This window comes from Anolis sagrei, chromosome 1 (genome assembly GCF_037176765.1).
Source record: "Anolis sagrei isolate rAnoSag1 chromosome 1, rAnoSag1.mat, whole genome shotgun sequence".
NCBI classification, from domain to species: Eukaryota; Metazoa; Chordata; class Lepidosauria; order Squamata; family Dactyloidae; genus Anolis; species Anolis sagrei.
The window spans coordinates 105,966,701-105,987,069 of NC_090021.1; positions in this window are offsets into that span (position 1 = coordinate 105,966,701).

Sequence of the window (20,369 nt, forward strand, 5' to 3'; positions counted from 1 at the left end):
AGGTTTTGTTGCCAAGATTTGTTTAGAAAAGTTTTGCAAGAACACAACTTGTCCAAGATCACTCATGGCTTTCCATGATTGAGCAGGGGTTCAAAGCCTGGTCAAAGTCTAAAATTTAAATTAAACTGCATTGGAGGGAGATAAACAGACAGACAGACAGCTTGCTTCTGAGGACAAGGAAAACTTGAAGTCAAGTACAAGCATGGTATGGTCGGTTGGTGCAATTCTGTCTTCACCTCAACATCAAAAAGACTGAGTACCTGATGACCAATGAAGAAAAGACTGATACCATCCAGTGGATAGGGTGGATCTCCCAAAAGTCAGCACCTTCAAGTATCTTGGATCGATGATACTTCAGATGGCAACCTCTTTGACAAAGTCACCACATGGATTAATGTGGCTTGAATGAAATGGCGTTTGGTAGCAAGTATACCCTGCAACAAGAAGATGCCCAATCACCTGAAATCAAAAACATTATAGAACTGCCAGTTTCCCAGTGCAAAATATGGAGCCAAATGTTGGCTGGCAACAAAGGAAGCAGAACACTGCCTCAGTGTTACGATTTACAGCTGGCATCACATACCTTGGCCACATCCTCAACGATGACATCCAGCAATGCTTTGGCATTGCTCCAATTGCTGAAAAACTACAAGAATCATACCTCAGATAATATGGTCATATTATCTGAGGTGAAGACAAGCCCATTCGCAAGATTGCTCTTAATTTAGATGTTCCTGGCAAGAGGCCAAAGGGACAACCAAAACAGCAATGGCTGGACACGTTGCACAACTATCTGAAGACTGCTGGCACACACCCTGATCAGGTGCATGACTGAGTGAAATGGCACCATCAAACCAGTAAAGCAGACCCCACCATCAAGTGGAAGAAACACTGAAGAAGAAAAAGAAGAGGAGGAGGAGGAGGAGGAGGAGGAGGAGGAGGAGAAAGAAAGGAAGAAAGGAAGAAAGAAAGAAAGAAAGAAAGAAAGAAAGAAAGAAAGAAAGAAAGCGAGCGAGAGAGAATGTTTAGGGCTCTTGTTTCTAATCATGCAGTGTTTTTAAAGCAAGTTTTCAATGTAAACCTGGGAATTATCTATGTAGACAACATGAAAGTTCTGTTTACCCTTTTTACCCTGATGTATCTGTGCTCTTTATCCAGTCACACCATGGTTACTCCTCTCTTTAACATAGCAGCAGCAACAGTCTGTTTTTCATCTCTTTTCCCAGTCACTCATTTCATTCCTCCTCCTCAAAAGATGCTATCACTCACAAAACCTGAGTCACTGAGTTATCATTGGCTAATTTCTCCCAGAAATTAGCCAATTATAATTAGCCTGTAAACTAAACTTGGTTTGTGTGGTGAGGAAACACGTGTAACCTCCCCTGGTGGACCTAGAAGAAGATCTCAAGCGATGACATTCATCAGAAAGCGATAACCCCCAGCCAGTTCTTACTGGTTGCCTTTTCCACTCCAGAAGATACCAGGAAAAAGTTGGCTCACCAAGAAGTACCTCCACAACTTTTCACAGAGGGCTATGGCATGAAAACAAGCCCATTGGCAAACCCATGACTTAAAGCTTCTTTTATTCTTCCCACCTAAAAGACTTTTCCCTCTTCATATTATTTATGCAAAAGCTCGATGGTCAGAATGTGCAAATATGTGTATCACCCCACGTCTTGTGATGCTTCGCTAATATACTTAAATGGTGTAGCTTTAATTTTATTTGCATGAGCATCACAAACCATGAATCCATCGTAGCAGGAAAACTGTAATCTAAAAGGCTCCCTATTTCTCACACTAGCGTTCTGAAAACCAAGTACAAAGCCAAAACATACTTGTTTACTTTGCTCTCCTTTCTTCTGAAAATCAGAACACTCTACAAAATCGCACACACACATCTTTTCTAGGTCATCCTCGTGTGCTCTCTCTTCATTTTTTAGTTTTTCAGGCATGGAGTATTGTACAAGTGGGTGCTACCTTCTGCTTCTCCTTCCTAGTATAAATTGCAGCTTGATAAAAAGAAGAAGTTTGCTCTCTAGTGGCCAAATTAAAAATGGCTCTGGAAAATAATTTATAAAGTGAAAATGATCTATGTATTGTTGAAGGCTTTCATGGCCACAATCACTGGGTTGCTGGGAGTTTTCCAGGCTGTATGGCCATGTTCCAGAAGCATTCCCTCCTGACGATTCACCCACATCTATGGCAGACATCCTCAGAGGTTGTGAGGTCTGTTGGAAACTAGGAAAATGGGGTTTATATATCTGTGGAAGGTCCAGTGTGGAAGAAAGAACTCTTGTCTAAAGACAAAGATCCATCTAGAAGAAAAGTGTTTTTACCATACATCAAAGGAACCACTGACCACATAGGGAAGCCGATGAAGAAACACAACCTACAAACTATCTACAGACCCACTAAGAAAACCCAACAAATGTTACATTCAACAAAGGACAAGAGGGATCCTCTCACCTCTGCAGGAGTCTACCGTATTCCAAGCAGTTGTGGAGAAGTCTACATAAGAACCACCAAATACAGCATTGCCCAAACACGAATCAAGGAACATGAAAGGCACTGCAGACTACTTCAACCTAAGAAGTCAGCCATAGCAGAGCACCTGATGAACCAACCTGGACACATCATGTTATTTGATGTGCCCAACACAGAAATGATGGACCACTATAAAAACTACCATGTCAGGCTACACAGACAAGCCATTAAAATCCACAGGCATATGGCCATTTTCAACAGAAAGGAAAAAACCATGAAAATGAACAAAATCTGGCTTCTCATATTAAAAACTCCAAAATCATAACAATAAATGAAGAATAACACTCAAAAGCAGAGGGAATTCCAGACAAGAAACAAGCAGGGCCAGCTAATCATCTCCCAACGAAGGATTCCCCCAGGCAGTCAGAAGTCACACTTTGAAACTGCTAGGCCATTAAATGTTAATAAGGTGGCCAATTGAAACATTCACACCTCAAACAAACAAGATTTCTTTTTCCCACCCTGCACATTCCACAGATATATAAAGCCCATTTTCCTAGTTGCCAACAGACCTCAAAACCTCTGAGGATGCCTGCCATAGATGTCCGTGAAACATCAGGAAAGAATGCTTCTGAATATGATCCAATTTGCTTTTTGAAAAATTACTATAATCCATGACCTTTTCTAACCAAAGATCCAATCATTTGTTCTTTTTCCCTTCATAAATCTGAAAATTGCCCAAAGCTTGGGGATTATCTGATTACTACAAATTTTGATTTTAAAAAAATAACAAAGGCAAGAAACAGTGAAGTCTAGAAGCAAAGAGAATTGCTTTTCACAGAGACCTTTCATCCAAATTATGCCAAGGCTCTTTATCAGCCTCATACTGAAGCTGCTCCTTCTAATAATTCTATAACAACCAGAGACTTCTGTAATCATTTTGCAGCTTGAGGCAGCGGGCAATTCAGTACCCCTTTTGCTGTGTGCCACACACAAAAGATCACCAGAGTGGTTCTAAGATTGTTGTTCTCTTCATTAATGTCAAACTATGGACTGGTTTCCTCTGATAGAGTGATGCAACACCTAAAGGATATGGGAAGATAGCATATCAGTCAAGGAGAGGATCCTGAAGAAGAGTTGCTAACATCATTGTTCTGGGTGGGCTGAATGCTCTTTGGCAAATATGAAAACTGCAGTAAGTCATCGTATTTGGGAAGATGGGAGCTCAGGAACTCCTGTTCATTTGCTCTAATGACTTTTAAAAATAAAAATCTTGGTTATTACTTTTATGTCCCATCATTTCTCAGAACTCTGGGGTGTCTATTGGTTCTCCTTTCACCCAATATCATTAGTATTTTCACAACTATCTTGTGAGGATATGTATAGTCAAGGCTTTCAAGGCCAGAATCACTGTGTTGTTGTAAGTTTTTCGGCCTCTATGGCTATGTTCCAGAAGCATTCTCTCCTGATGTTTCACTCTAACGACTACCACATCAGGCTACACAGAGAAGCCATTGAAACCCACAAGCATGAGGACAATTTCAACAGAAAGGAAGAAACCATTAAAATGAACAAAATTTGAATACCAGTATTTTAAAACTCTAAAATTATAACAGTAAATAAAGAACAACCCTCAAAAACATGGGAACTCCAGACAAGAAACAATCAGGGACACCTAATCACCTCTCAACAAAGGATTCCCCCAGGCAGTAAGACAACACACCTTGAAACTTCAAGGCCATTAAATGCTAATCAAGGTGGCCAATTGCAACATTCACACTTGCCTCAAGCAAACAAGAGTTCTTTCTCCCACCCTGGACATTCCACAGATATATAAGCCCAATTTTCCTAGTTTCCAGCAGACCTCACAACCTCTGAGGGTGCCTGCCATAGATGCAGGTGAAACGTCAGGAGAGAATGCTTCTCGAACATGGCCATACAGCCCGAAAAACTTACAACAGTCCTTGTGAGGATAAGTTAAGTAGGAGAAAGTGGCCAGCCCAATCTCACATTGAGCATTATGGCTCAGCAGGAATGGGAATTCTGGCATCCCATCTCCCAGTTCAACACTCAAACCCACTATATTGTACCAATTCTGTTTCTTGTGTGCCATCTTAAACAGAAATGCTAGCTGGATTTTATGCCAATGGATGGCAAGTTGTTACTAGGTAGCTACCTAAATCTTATCACTGTCGTTTTTATTCTTTAACACTTAAATATTATATTATAAAAAAGTAAGGTAAAGATTTCCCCTTGACATTAAGTCTAGTCGTGTCTGACTCTGGGGGGTGGTGCTCATCTCCATTTCTAAGCCGAAGAGCTGGCATTGTCCGTAGATGTCTCCAAGGTCATGTGGCCAGCATGACTGCATGGAGCTCCATTATCTTCTTGCCAGAGCAATACCTATTGATCTACTCACATTTGCATGTTTTTGGACTGCTAGGTTGACAGAAGCTGGGGCTAATAGCAGGAGCTCTCCCTGGATTCGAACCACCAACCTCCCTGGATTCGAACCAGCAAGTTCAGCAGCTCAGCAGGTTTAACCTGCTGCACCACCTGAGGCTCCCGATATTGTATATCTTAGCTCTTTGTGATTTTTTGTAGGACTATACCACAACCTGGTCAATGGCTTCCACTATGATCTGATAACTAACTTTAGGTACAGAATTTCTAGGGCACTCTATCGAAACTTACTTTCATGTTAGTCACATACGGCTCCAGAAATGCTGGGAAAAGGAAATTTACCATTCCATAATGGTGGAGATGCATTGCAAAGGCAATCCTGCCAGCTAGAATTGGCTTAGATGGGATTGCATATAAGCCAATTCACTGCTCAAAACAAGTCAAGAATAATCAAGAAATAAGAAAAAGGAAACCTAGTGTGTTATTTTCTTTGCCCAGAGATGTTTTTTCTGCAAGATGCTTTAAAATGCTAGGTGGGGAATTGACACAGAAGATAGTATCTATCAGAGGGAAAACTCTGCACATGCTCTGAGCCACTCTCTGTCTCTCTTTTAAAAATGAAAAGCCTTTTTCTCACACAACACAATAACATGCTGTACTTGTTCACTTTTTAACAACTTGACAGTCCTATTGACAACTCAGATCCAGGCCCAAGAGAATTACCTTAGAAGAAAACCACTGAGAAACTCAAACACGATTTGCCAAAGGTGGCAAGCAGAGACAGGGGAATTACTACACACACATCACGAAGGGTTGGTGTTTGTAATTTCACTCTCCTTTCACCATTAGAAATAAGGTCAGTTGCAGACCATTCTTTTACTACTTCTACTTTATTGGTTTTGATTACAGCAACTATTACAAGATTAGCTGAGTTGAAAAACAAGACAGGCAATGTAATGGGGTGAGCAAAGGTGTAGCCAGGAGATTGAGGTTTAATATTAACAATCAGGGAGGGGGCAACAAAGTATCAAAAGAGCCTGACCACACATCACCCATTCCTTCACCTTTTCAATTGTCTTTGAATGGGAAAGTTTGTAACAATTACCCACAAACATACAAAATAGAACCATGCCAGCCCTCCTGAGACTTGTTACCAAATTATTTAACCCCAAACTCAAGTCGCTAGCGGTGTGAGAGAATTGGCCATCTGCAAGGACGTTTCCCCTTGAAATACTTATTAGTATTTCAAGGGGAAGTCTGGGCCTGCTTTTGACTGATGAGATAGGATTGTTGTTGTTGTTGTTGTTGTTGTTGTTGTTGTATGCTTTCAAGTCATTTCAGACTTAGGTTGATCCTGAGCGAGGGTCAAGTAAATGACCTTGAAGGACCACAGTTCAAAAGAGATATTGACAAGCTTGAAGGTGTCCAGAGGAGGAGGACTAAAATGATCAGAGGTCTGGAGACCATGCCCTATGAGGAGCAGCTTAAAGAGCTGCGTACATTTGGCCTGCAAAAGAGAAAGATTAAAGGAGATGTGATCACCATGTTTAAATATCTGAAAGGCTGTCATAAGGAAGAGGCATCCTCAGAGGCTGTAAGGTTTGTTGGAAACTAGACAAGTGGGGTTTATATATCTGCGGAATGTCCAGGGTGGGAGAAAGAACTCTTGTCTGTCTGAGGCAAGTGTGGAAGCTGTAGTTGGCCAGCTTGATGAACACTGAATATCCTTGCAGTATCAAAGCCTGTCTGCTTCCTGCCTGGGGACCATTGGCAATCATCTTTTAGAGTTCTTGGAGAATGGGAGAAGTTCCAGCAGATTGGAGGAGGGCCAATGTGGTCCCAATCTTCAAGAAGGGAAAAAAGGATGACCCAAACAACTACCGTCCGGTCAGCCTCACGTCGATACCTGGCAAGATTCTGGAAAAGATTGTTAAGGAAGTGGTCTGCAAACACTTAGAAACAAATGCAGTCATCGCTAATAGTCAACATGGATTTATCAAAAACAAGTCATGCCAGACTAATCTGATCTCTTTTTTCGATAGAGTTACAAGCTAGGTAGATGCGGGGAATGCCGTGGATGTACCGTACCTGGATTTCAGTAAGGCCTTTGACAAGGTCCCCCATGACCTTCTGGCAAGGAAACTAGTCCAATGTGGGCTAGGCAAAACTACGGTGAGGTGGATCTGTAATTGGTTAAGTGGACGAACACAGAGAGTGCTCACTAATGCTTCCTCTTCATCTTGGAAAGAAGTGATAAGTGGAGTGCCGCAGGGTTCCCTCCTGGGCCCGGTCCTGTTCAACATCTTTATTAATGACTTAGATGAAGGGCTAGAAGGCATGATCATCAAGTTTGCAGACGACACCAAATTGGGGGGGATAGCCAATACTCCAGAGGACAGGAGCAGAATTCAAAACGATCTTGACAGATTAGAGAGATGGGCCAAAACTAACAAAATGAAGTTCAACGGGGACAAATGCAAGATACTCCACTTAGGCAGAAAAAACAAAAGGCAAAGATACAGAATGGGGTCCGCCTGGCTCTAGAGCAGTACGTGTGAAAAAGATCTTGGAGTCCTCGTGGACAAGAAGTTAAACATGAGCCAACAATGTGATGTGGCAGCAAAAAAAGCCAATGGGATTTTGGCCCTCTTCAAGAGGAGTCTAGTGTCTAGATCTAGGGAAGTCATGCTACCCCTCTATTCTGCTTTGGTTAGACCACATCTGGAATATTGTGTCCAATTCTGGGCACCACAGTTCAAGAGAGATATTGACAAGCTGGAATGTGTCCAGAGGAGGGCGACTAAAATGATCAAGAGTCTGGAGAACAAGCCGTAGGAGGAGCGGCTTAAGGAGCTGGGCATGTTTAGCCTGAAGAAGAGAAGGCTGAGAGGAGATATGATAGCCATGTATAAATATTTGAGAGGAAGCCACAGGGAGGAGGGAGCAAGCTTGTTTTCTGCTTCCCTGGAGTCTAGGATGTGGAACAATGGCTTCAAACTACAAGAAAGGAGATTCCACCTGAACATTAGGAAGAACTTCCTGACTGTGAGAGCCATTCAGCAGTGGAATTCTCTGCCCCAGAGTGTGGTGGAGGCTCCTTCTTTGGAGGTTTTTAAAAAGAGGCTAGATGGCCATCTGTCAGGGGTACTTTGAATGCAATATCCCTGCTTCTTGGCAGGGGGTTGGACTGGATGGCCCATGAGGTCTCTTCCAACTCAATGATTCTATGGGGGTATCCAGAGCAATGGGTTAAAATGACAGGAAAGGAGATTTCCACCTGAACATTAGGAATAACTTCCTGACTGAAAGAGCTGTTCAATTCAATACTTCAGAGTGTGGTGGAAGCTCTTTCTTTGGAGGCTTTTAAACAGAGGTGGGATTATCTCTGTCAGGGGTGCTTTGATTGTGCTTTTCCTGCATGGCAGGGGGTTTCATTAGATGGCAAATGTGGTCTCTTCCAACTCTATGATTCATCTTGTTCTTAGGGAAAACATTTCCTCCTGCCTTTGTACCCCAATGACCATCCTTAAAAGTGAACTTGTCGCCTCATCACCATATCGACAGGTTTTGCATTTTGAGGGCAATTCACACACACTGTCTATTCCCAGGTACTTCACTTTGTGCCTTTAATAAAGTAAGCTTCAATCTAGGAAAGCTTATGCTACAAACTCCTCTGTTCTCTTAGTTAGTCTCTAAGGTGCTACAAGATCCCTTTGCACTCTACACCATCCTGACGCGCACACACTCTCCGATATTACATGCATAAACATTAGGAACACTTGTTCATTTTTTAGTACATATTCTCTGCTCTCCATCTGTCCCTGGTGCATACACTTTATTACCGAAAGCCAGCTGTAGTGCATATATTCCTCAACAGTCTGCCTTGAACAGATTAAAAAATAAATCAGTCCCATTCTGCCCTGTCAGTTCAAGTTATAGTAGAAGATATTACTGTCCTATAGTTTGTGATTAACCAATGGATACAATACAGTTGGTGTCACCTGATGTGGTAACTCATAGTGCCAAGCCCTTGGACTGCCTCACGTACCAGAACATAACACAATATTGTAGCTAAACTACTAGAAAAAAATTGACAAAATCAGCAACTATAAACATCAGAAGTAGTAAAATTTCATGATTCAAAGCATCATTGTAATTGGGTAACATTGGCAACTCTAACTAGAGTGCATGTATGTGAAAAGGTTTAAAAAGTAAATTAGCAAAGAGGTTTAGGCTTGCTACTGTTGATACAGTACATGGAAGCTGGGCTTACAAAAACGTTACATCTAACTACAGGAATATGTTTGTTTAAAATACTGAATGTCCGTTCAAACAATGCCCGAAACATTTATAGACAAAGACTGCAGGTTCAAATTCGGGGAGTGGCATGAGCTCCAGCTGTTAGCCCCAGCTTCTGCAAACCTAGCAGTTTGAAAACATGCAAATGTGAATACATCCATAGGTACTGCTCCGGCAGGAAAGTAATGGTGCTCCATGCAGTCATGCCGGCCACATGACCTTGGAGGTGTTTACGGACGACGCCAGCTGTTTGGCTTAGAAATGGAGATGAGCACCAACCCCCAGAGTTGGACACGATTGGACTTAATGACAGGGGAAAACCTTTACCTTTACCTAATAGGGCCACATCAATGTTTTTTAAACGTAATTTTAATTGTATTTACTGTATCTTAACTGTATTTGGGAGCCCCTGGTGGCACAGTGGGTTAAACCACTGAGTTACTGAAGTTGTTGACTGAAAGGTTGGTGGTTTGAATCCAGGGAGTGGGGGAGCTCCCACTGTTAGCCCCAGCTTCTGCCAACCTAGCAGTTTGAAACATGCAAATGTGAGAAGATCTATAGGTACTGCTTCAACAGGAAGGTAATAGCGCTCTCTGCAGTCATGCCAGCCACATGATCTAGGAGGCGGCTATGGACAACGCCAGCTCTTCAGCTTACAAATGAAGATGAGCACTACCCCACAGAGTCAAACTCAACTAGACTTAATGTCAAGGGGAAACCTTTACCTTTACTTTAACTGTATTTTAACTTGTATCCACAACACAAATATTTTATTTATTTGTTTGTTTATTTTTGCATTCAAAAACAATTCATTTCTTTTTCCTTTCCTTTTTATAATTTCAACATTACAGCATCTTGCTTACACTTAGTTTCAGTTGGTGCTCATATTTATACACACTTCATTTCTATGTAACATTACTGTACCCTCTCTTTTTATACAAATTTCTCTTTTTTAAAAAGAGAAGGGAAGGAAAAGATAGATTACCTCCAGTCTATCCCAATCTAGTCACAAAGAAAGCTGGTATCATACGCTTCACCCTCTAAACCTCTCTATGCTAGTTCTTTTCTCGTATTACAATACCAACAAAAACCTTTAATTTATTCTTCAAAACTCAGAGTTGACAAGCCCTTCTCCTCTTCATGCAAAAAGTGAATAAAAGGTTTCTAGTATTTTTTTTTTAAAGTTTTCCATGTTCCTTCTTTTATTAGACATGTTAATTTGTCCTTTTTGGCCAAGTCAATCCTTTTTATCATTCAATCCTCTGTTGTTGGTGTTATTGTACTCTTCCATTTCTGTGCATCTAGCTGTCTGGCTGCTGTGATCATATATTGCCATAGTCTGTCCTGGTTATTTTTGTCAGATCAAGTAGGAAAGTTTCAGGTTTTCACTGGATGTTCCCCTTTAAAAAATTTAGATCACTGTATGTATTTGAATCCAGTATTTCTCTGCATGTTTACATGTTGACCACATATGATAGGACCCAACTTATTGTTGACATTTTCAGCAAATATTGGAACCCTTTTTATATATCTTAGAGAGCTTTTCAGGTATCATATACCACCAATACATCATTTGATAGAAATTCTATTTCATGTTATAGCATATGAAACATTGTGAAAGTTAAGATCTTCTGGGGAGGCTCTGCTCTCGATCTTACCTCCTTTGCAGGTGCAGTTGGTGGGGATGAGGAACAGTCCATAGCCAAGGGCCTTCTCAGTGGTGGCCCTTGGCTTTGGAACTCCCTCCCCAGCGAAATAAGCTCAGCTCCCTCTCTACTGACCTTCAGAAAGAAATTAAAAACATGGTTCTGGGACCAAGCCTTTGTACAGAAATGTGGTGCAATAAATGATGATGGAATATGTGCAGTCAAGACTCCTAGATTATAATTTCAAATTGGGTGGTATTTCATAATTGGTCTTCATGCTTATATGTTTTTAATTTTATGTTTTTAATGTGTATGTTTATGTCATGATATGTCTGTTTTATTTATTTTATGTATATGTTGATAGCATTATTTGATGCTTATGTGAGGCCTCCCTGAGTCCTCTCGTGGGGAGAAGGGCGGGGTAGAAATAAATAAATAAATAAATAAATAAATAAATAAATAAATAAATTTTATATGGCACTGAATTATTGCCTGTTTTAAGGCCACTCTTTTTTTTTATCGTGTCAGGAGCAACTTGAGAAACTGCAAGTCACTTCTGATATGAGAGAACTGGCCATCTGCAAGGACGTTGCCCAGGGGACGCCCGGATGATTTTGATGTTTTTATCATCCTTGTGGGAGGCTTCTCTCATGTCCCCGCATGAGGAGCTGGAGCTGACAGAGGGAGCTCATCCGCCTCTCCCCGGATTCGAACCTGCGACCTGTCGATCTTCAGTTCTGCCGGCACAGAGGTTTAGCCCACTGCGCCACTGGGGGCCACTCTGAGTCCCCTTCAGAGTGAGAAGGGCTGGATATAAATGCAGTAAATAATAAATAAACATGAATTGTAACTCTTAATTCCACCTTTTCTCCCATTGTTCCAACGTTATATTGTGCTCAACATTTAGCGCCCACTTTATCAGGCATTCTTTAACAATCATCTGCCATTTCCCATTTCAATAAAATTGTATACATTTTAGCAATATTTAATTGTTTTTAATTGCTTCTCATTTTCCTCGTATTTGCCATGAGTCCTCATGTGGAAAAAGGCAGGGTAGAAATAAAGTAAATAAATAATATAATCATCAGATGGCTTTTGTGCAATATGGCCTATTTCATCAATCAAATGAATCTGATAAAGTAGATTATAATATGTGCAAGTTTATACCATAATAATTTGTCTTAAAAATAACACATATTTTCATCTTCAAGATAACATATTTTGATTATGTAAATACAGCAAGTTATTATTTCTGCATTTATTTCTAAAATCATTCAACTTAGGGTTTTTTTTATTTATTTACTTCATACCTCACTTTTGTCCCATTTGGGACCCAAAATAAAAGTGTTAGGTCCCTCCTAGACTTCCATATAATCCGGATTATCAAATTGAATAATCCACATTATCTTTTTTGAACTGGATTATATGAGTCTACACTACCAGTGGTACAGTGGGTTAAACCGCTGAGCTGCTGAACTTGCTGACCAAAAGGTTGGTGGTTCAAATCCGGGGAGCTGGGTGAGCTCCTCCTCTTAGCCTGAACTTCTCCCAACCTAGCAATTCAAAAATATGCAAATGTGAGTCGATGAGTAAGTATTGCTCTGGCAGGAAGGTAATAGCACTCCATTTAGTCATGCCAGCCAAATGACTTTGGAGGTGTCTATGGACAACGCCAGCTCTTTGGCTTCGAAATGGCGATGAGCACCACTCCCCAGAGTTGGGCATGACTAGACTTAATGTCAGGAGAAACTTTTACCTTCACCTTTATATTGCCATATAATCCATTTCAAAGCAGATAATCTGGATTGTATATGGCATTGGGGCTTCAGAGATGTAATATTTCTATACACAGTACCCTTGCATCAAATATTCTAGGACTTACAAATAAAATATTTAATACAGTATCTTACTGTCTTTTTTCCTGTAAATACATAGTCTTACTCAAAAATGCTGGAGAAGATTTTGAAATGGTTTCTAATAGGTTGTTTCATCACTGCACTGGAAATAAGTGAAGTAACAGCATGATTTCCTCCTGCAACAGTTTCCAGCTCCTCTAATGGCCTGTCACAAAGAAATCTCCAGTGTTACTGCATTACTTGAATTCCAGGTCAATGATTTGATTTCCACTGGCAGATAAAATAACCTTTGGTGATGGTGTCCAGGCTTGTGTGTTTGTGCTTGTCCTATCTTATTGGAAGTATTGTGTTCTGGAACATATTAATCTCGTGTGTCTATTACATGGGAGAAGAAGCTGTGCTGAAGAAACTGATTATGTTCTTTTCCAAAAATGCAAGTAGACAGCAGAAAGATACAATCTTTATTGATGCACAAATATGGTAAACATAATGTTCAGCTGCATCTGAAGGCTACAGGCCATGAAGAAACAGGCCAAATAAAATGAATTACCCTTTTTAAAAAAATTCTTGTTGCTCCTTCTTGAACAGGTCCCTGGATAACTCCAAGAAAATATAGTTACTGTACGACTAGTAGCCTGCTTTAGTCCTCTTCTTAACTGGATGTGTACATTTCCTTTCCTGAGAGGAAGGTCTATCTAAACATCAACTGGCTCAGACTAGGATTTGGTGAGCAAACAAGGATAAAGCAAAGGAAATTACCTTTCAGGAAAGATGTCAAGAGATTATTGAAAGGGTAAATAGGAAATGGCTGGGTAGAGAATTTCAGTCTTTGGGGACATCTGCACAGCACGTGAGACAGAATACTAAAATAGCTCAGTGTTTTGTTCATTAGCAATAATGATGTAACTTTAGCGCCCCATCATGCCATCAATTAATGAACTGTGTTGACATCATTCAAAAAAATGAGTAATGTGTCCAAGTGGTAGGCTTGATTCTCTTTTATTAAAATTTAAAATTTAAGTTAATAATCTGTCTCTTAAGAAGAGATGAATAGGAAATGCTATTCTCTAAACTAAGTTAAACATTGGCTAAGCTAACATATAATCTGCTTGTATAGAGGTTAAACTATGTCCGCTTCCTTTTACTGCCTTGCACATTTGCTTGGCTTTGTTTTTACTGTCACTTGGTAATTCAAAGGCAAACTTCTGATCACATCTTAAGAGCTGATGAAATGTTTAGTTTTTGTTTTCTAAATTAGACTCAAATTCTTATTGTTAACATAAAAAAATTGTGTAGACTGCTTCCAAAAAAGCCTTCTCTAGATGTTTTACCAAGTGATTCTTAACAGTAAAATACACTTAACTAGAATAACAACAACAACAACAACAATGAATTTATTACACACTTCTCAACTTTTGAAATAGCAGCAAAACTCTAAATAACAACAACAACAACAACAACAACAACAACAACAACAACAACTTTATTATATCCTGCTACCATCTCCCCGATGGGACTTGGGGCGGCTTACAGATGGCACAAAGTACCTAAAAGGAAACATAAAAATAAAGCACAATATAAGATACAATGAGATAAAACACATACGCATATAAAAACATCAGCTCAGACTCAGTAAAACTAAGGGCACCAACCAGAGGTGGTAAGCTGCTGTAAACATGGCCAAGCTGTAAACAATAGGAATGGAATAAGTGCAAGCAGTAACAATGGACAGAGGACATAGGAAAAAGTGCAAGGATGTGTGACTATGTGCAGAGCAACTAGGGACTAGCATTCTCAAAAGCTTGTTTGAAAAGCCACATCTTCAGATCCCTGCAAAAGTAGGACAGTGGGGAGGGCTGTCTAATCTCCTTGAGGAGGGCATTCCAAAGCTGGGGGGCCACCACCAAAAAGGCCCTCTCCCTTGTCCCCTCCAAGTGTGCTTGAAACAGTGGTGGGACTGAGAGGAGACTTTCCTGGCAGATCTTAGAGCTCGCACCAGTTCATGGGCAGGAGGGCGGTGGACATCTAGGACACAGTATCAAAATGGCTTTTCACACTATCAAGAAGTATTTAATGCAGATAAAGAAAACAAATGTCAAATTTGAGCTTATCTTTAAGATCAAGAACTCTGCATACTAAACATCCTGTGGCTGTTTCGGTATTGTTTAATTGCAGAACCATTAAGATTGTATTATCAATAATGTTAACTAAATGTCATTTTATACATTTGTTACTTCTCAGTATTTGATGAAAAATTCAAAATCTTCTCATACAATTTCAAACACAAATACCAAATAATCTTATCACTAGGAAGTATAGGCATCATGTTGGCATCACCTGGGTTATAGAATTCAACCACGTGAGACTTACCTGGATCCCAAGAGTGGGACTCTAGCTTTAAAGAAGTACAATGAGGACACACTCTACTAGCCGCCCTTGTATTTTCCATCATATTATTATTATTATTATTATTATTATTATTATTATTATTAAATACCCCACCACCATCTCTCCAATGGGGACTTGGAGCGGCTTACATGAGGCCAAGCCCAACAACATATTACAATAAAGTAAAACCAAAACACAATAACAACACAGTAAAATACATACAACATATGAGAACAAAAACGATAAAGCAAAATCATACACAATAAAATAACAATGAGTGAGCCGCATGTGCAAGATAAAAACTAAGATACTAAAAATACTAAAATCAGGATGAGATAGGGATGGAGCAGATTGTTTGTGGGGGAGAAACTCATAAAGGAATGGGTCATAAATATAGGCCTTCATAGAAGTGGGGAAATATACTCTGGGGACAAAAACCGTTGAGGGGGAGCAACTGTGTATGATAATATGGCTACTCTTCAAAAGTGCATTAGAAAAACCAGGTTTTGAGATCCCTCTTGAAAATTTCTAAGATGGGGGCCTTCCTAATCTTATCAAGCAATGAGTTCCAATGTCCAGGGGCCACAGAGGAGAAGGCTCTCTACCTTGTGCTTACAAGATGAGCCTGTGATAATGGCAAGGGCGAAAGGAGAGCCTCCCCCAAGGATCTAAGAGCTCGGGCTAGTTCATGGAGAGAGATCCGGTCAAGAAGGTAGGCAAGTCCCAAACCTTTATAGGTGATCACCTGCACCTTGAATTGGAACTGGAAGACAAACAGCAGCCAGTGAAGCTCCTTAAACAGGGGGATAATGTCACAAGTAACACAATAGTACATTGACCACAGCATAGAGTAGTAGTTTGAGTGTTGGATTAGCATTGTGGAAAAATAGAGGCACATCTACACTGACCACTAAGGTTGGTTTGGAACCAATTTCACAGAGACTGGTTTTGTTGTGTAGATAATTAGCTTGACTTAACAGGGATATATTTGAGGCCAGAAAGGCCACCATTGAAGGTGGTCTCCAACCAGTTCCAGAATCCAGTTCCAGAATCCCCTGACCTGGTACAGTTTAAACCCTTTAATTTGCACTGCAGTGCACTTTGGTGGCTTGTTTTTTTGTAGCTGCTGCAGATTTAAGTCAGTTTCATGCTGCATTAGATGGTCAGTATAGATGTGCTCCAGTAGGAAAATACACACAGCCAATGATCACAGAGTAGTAGTTTCCAGCCTTTGGGCCTCCAGGTGTTTTGGACTTCAATTCCCAGAAATCCCAGACAGCTTAACAGCTGTTAGGAATGGAGGCAGCTGAAGTCCAAAACATCTGGAGGCCCAAAGGTTGGGAACCACTGTGTGACTCCAGAAAAGTCATGCTTTTTCAACCTAAGAAGGAGGCCATGACAAACCTCCTCTGAATACATCTGGCTGAGAAATCCTGTGATAGAATTTGTCATAGGTCAAATCATCTCATCAGCATAAAAACAACTGTCCCTCCAAACATGTTGCTAATGAGTTAACCAATTTGGTGACCATGAAATGAGCTATTTTTATGTTGTAGCTGTACTGAATATGAATTAAATTGCAACACCCCATAAACTTTGCAGACAAAAACATACATATATATTGTGTTCTGTATGGGTTAACAGAAGCTTAAGAAGTGCAATTTAGACTGGCAAAATAAGAAAAAAAATAGAAAGCATCTATGTAGAACTGCAGTCCTCAGCAGACCATGGAAATCAATCAGGGGAGTGATATTCACTCCTAGCTACATTCAGAAAACAGGGGAAGAACTCTGGACTGTGTTTTTTCTACTAGAATTTATACAGAATTATTTTTGCTAAAATATTAACCTGCTGGCCCTCTCTTTGTTGGTAAGTATACTCTTTCTGTTGGAATTATCAAATTCATTTCTAGATTTCTAGATCCCAAAATATAGTGTCAAGATTCTGGATCAGCACAGCCTAAAAATGCTTTCAACCATCAATTGCAGTACTTAATTACCCTGAAACAAGAGTCATTTGGATTTTATTGACTTGATTTATGACCTTGCTTAGTAACCATATATTGATTTTAGTTGCCATTTTTATATCTTGTTGCATTAAATTGTTTGGCTGAGTAGGGTCTGGCAAGCTTTTGGTGAAAACGTGTTGATGGATGAAAAGATGCAGAAAAGATTTACTCCATACCCTGGCTATGATAGTGACACATTTGCTTTCTGATGCTGAATGTACACAAACTTTGTTCCATGCACAAAATTATTAAAATACGGTGTAAAATTATCTCCAGTAAAATTACCTCCAGTGTGGACCCAGCAGGACAGAAGACCAACAGGTCGGAGGTTCAACTCTGGGGAGAGCACGGATGAGCTCCCTTTGTCAGCTCTAGCTCCCCATGTGAGAACGTGAGAGAAGCCTCCCACAAGGATGGTAAAACATCAAAACATCTGGGTGTCTCCTGGACAATGTCCTTGCAGACAGCCAATTCTCTCACACCACAAGCAACTTGCAGTTTCTCAAGTCACTCCTGACACACACACACACACACACACAACTCCAGTGTGCATTACACATACATAAACTTTATGTTTAGACTTGGATACCATCTCAGAGATATACGAAAAACACTTATGGCCCAAAGCTCTTTGGATAACCGATACTCAACTTGTATAAAAGGGTGAGAATTTTACTGGAAAAAAGACTTGTGTAAAATATAAAACTATCAAGACAAAGAATGGAAAGTATAGCTTGATAAAAGTGACTACTTTCTGGCTAAGGGGTTATGAGAGAAGTCTTCCCTATGAGAGCATCACCAAATTCCAAGTTTTCCTTCAACAAGATGTTCCCCAAACATAACAGGTATTGTATATTGGCAATTTCTGGCAGTACCACTTTTGTTCCAATCAGTCCAGTCATGCCATGATTGGACACAACTGGCAGGCAGGTTCGGGAAGAAATTTGTAAACAGGATGGCATAAGAAGATAGCCATGAACTTATTGGATAAAGAAACCAATCACCATGGTTACATGCATAATAAAGAAGCCAGATCAGTGAAGTGTTTATTCTTCGTAGAAATTTTACTCAGAAGGCTTTTGCTCGTGTCAGCTTTTTGGCTTGCCTTCGACCACTCTCTTCCAACACAGAGGAGGCACAGATCCTAATATGAATACAGTACAAGCCTTGAGCGATCTTGTCACAGCGATTTACAATTTAAAATAGTTAGAATGTCCAAAGGAAGAAGATGGAATTTTAGATTAACTGGAAATGTAAGTGTGCCTTGCATTTTGAATTTGCATGGCTGGCTTGGAAGATCAAGTTGCAGGAAGAGCAAAAGCAAGCAGTATTGTTCCTTAATTCCTCTTGGTATGCTTTGAAACTGATATTTTCACATGATTACTTTCTTTCTTACCCACATAACAGACTCATGTCTTTATGCACCAGGCATGTAGCAAGGGGGGGGGGGGGCTTGAGGGGCTTCAGCCCCATCCCCCGAAATTCTCATGGTGGTTTACGAAAAGGCCTTACTGGTGCATTATTTAAACTGTTATGTTTATTCATATCATGATCTGAGCACCATACTCAATATATCCCATATGCATGGGGGTATTGGGGTAACGATACAAAAGGTTTTCTAGGCTAGACCCTCTTTCACTCAGACTCAGCCCCCCCCCAAAACTCAGCCCCCCCAAACCCCCCCCCCCCGAAAAAATTTTACCCCCCCCCCCCCCCGAAATGAAATCCTGGCTACGGGCCTGTTATGCACAGAAAGAATTAATGGCACACATATTCATAAACATGAAATCCTTTGTGATGTTAGTTCACATATTCTCTCAACAAACCTGTAAGAGCAGAGCTGAAATGTGTAGACCTTTTTCATATTGCACAATTACAGTACTTAGATAGCACTTTAACTGTCATGGGAGCCCCCAGTGGCACAATGGGTTAAGCCCTTGTGCCGGCAGGACTGAAGACTGAGAGGTCAGTGGTTTGAATCAAGGGAGTGAAGTGAGCTCCAATCTGTCAGCTCCAGCTTCTCATGTGGGGACAAGAGAGAAGCTTCCCACAGGATGGTAAAAGATCTGGGCACCCCCTGGGCAACACCCTTGCAGATGGCAAATTTTCTCACACCAGAAGCAACTTGCAGTTTCTCAAGTTGCTCCTGACACACACAAAAAACTGTCATGGATGCATCCTATGGGAACCTGGAATTTATAGTTTTGTGAAGTATTTATAAGCCTCTGCCAGAAAGACCTAGTGTCTCAACAAAATACAAATGCCAGGATTCCATAGGATGTGAACCTAGCAGTTAAAGTGAAATAATAGTGCTAGAATTGTGTAGTGTGAAGATGCCAATAAATATTGTATCAAAAATAGTGGGATATTTGAGAAAGGAAAATATGTTTAGGTAGAGAAATCAAAAGGAGAATAAACTTGTGTTCTGCCTAGGAGGCTACAAATACTTTCAAGATAAGTTGCAACTAAAATAAAAATATACAAAAATACAACAAAATAACATCTGGATCATTCCCATACACTGCCAGCTGCCCTTCTGATAAGGAAGAGAATAATTCAGTTAGAGTGTATACTGCTGTAACCTTCATTTTACTGGCATTGGCAAAGAAAAACATGGTAGTAAACAGATCCCGAAGATGTTGCTTTTTGAAGTAAAACTCCAAGAATCTCAAAGTCAGCATAGATCTGTTTGCTATCAAAAATTAGACCCCAAAATTATAAGACGTTGCTCCATTGGGAAATATTGCTACCCACATGGTTATTTGTGATTACCCTACAATAACCTTTCTATGAAATTCCATGAAAACTGCCTGGAATGGTAACTCACCTTGCCCTGACCTAGAAGAAATTGTCAGATATCCTCACACAATGAACTGGGAAGAACGGGAAGGGGGTACACAATGAATTTGCATCAGAGCCTTTAAGCCCCTTTTTTCTGTTTTACCTGATATGATCTAAGCTAGCCTGGGAATGCTACCTTTTTCAGGTCTCTCTATCAGACCCCTCTGGAGAGACTTATAGACTTGGCCAACACCTTGAAACACCCTATTGTTAATCAAGCCTAGCACCACTGTCCATATGGGAGCTGAAGATATGGGGATCCATCCCAGATAATTATCACCAGGCACACCACATTCCTTCTCGATTGTGCCCCTCTCCTGAGAATAAACCTATGATTTTGCCTTCAACCCATCTGCATCTCATTTGATCTTCTGGGAAGCTAGACACTCTGGGCCCCAAACCTGTGATCTCAGCAGAGTTGAAATCACAGGGCATTCTGGAAGC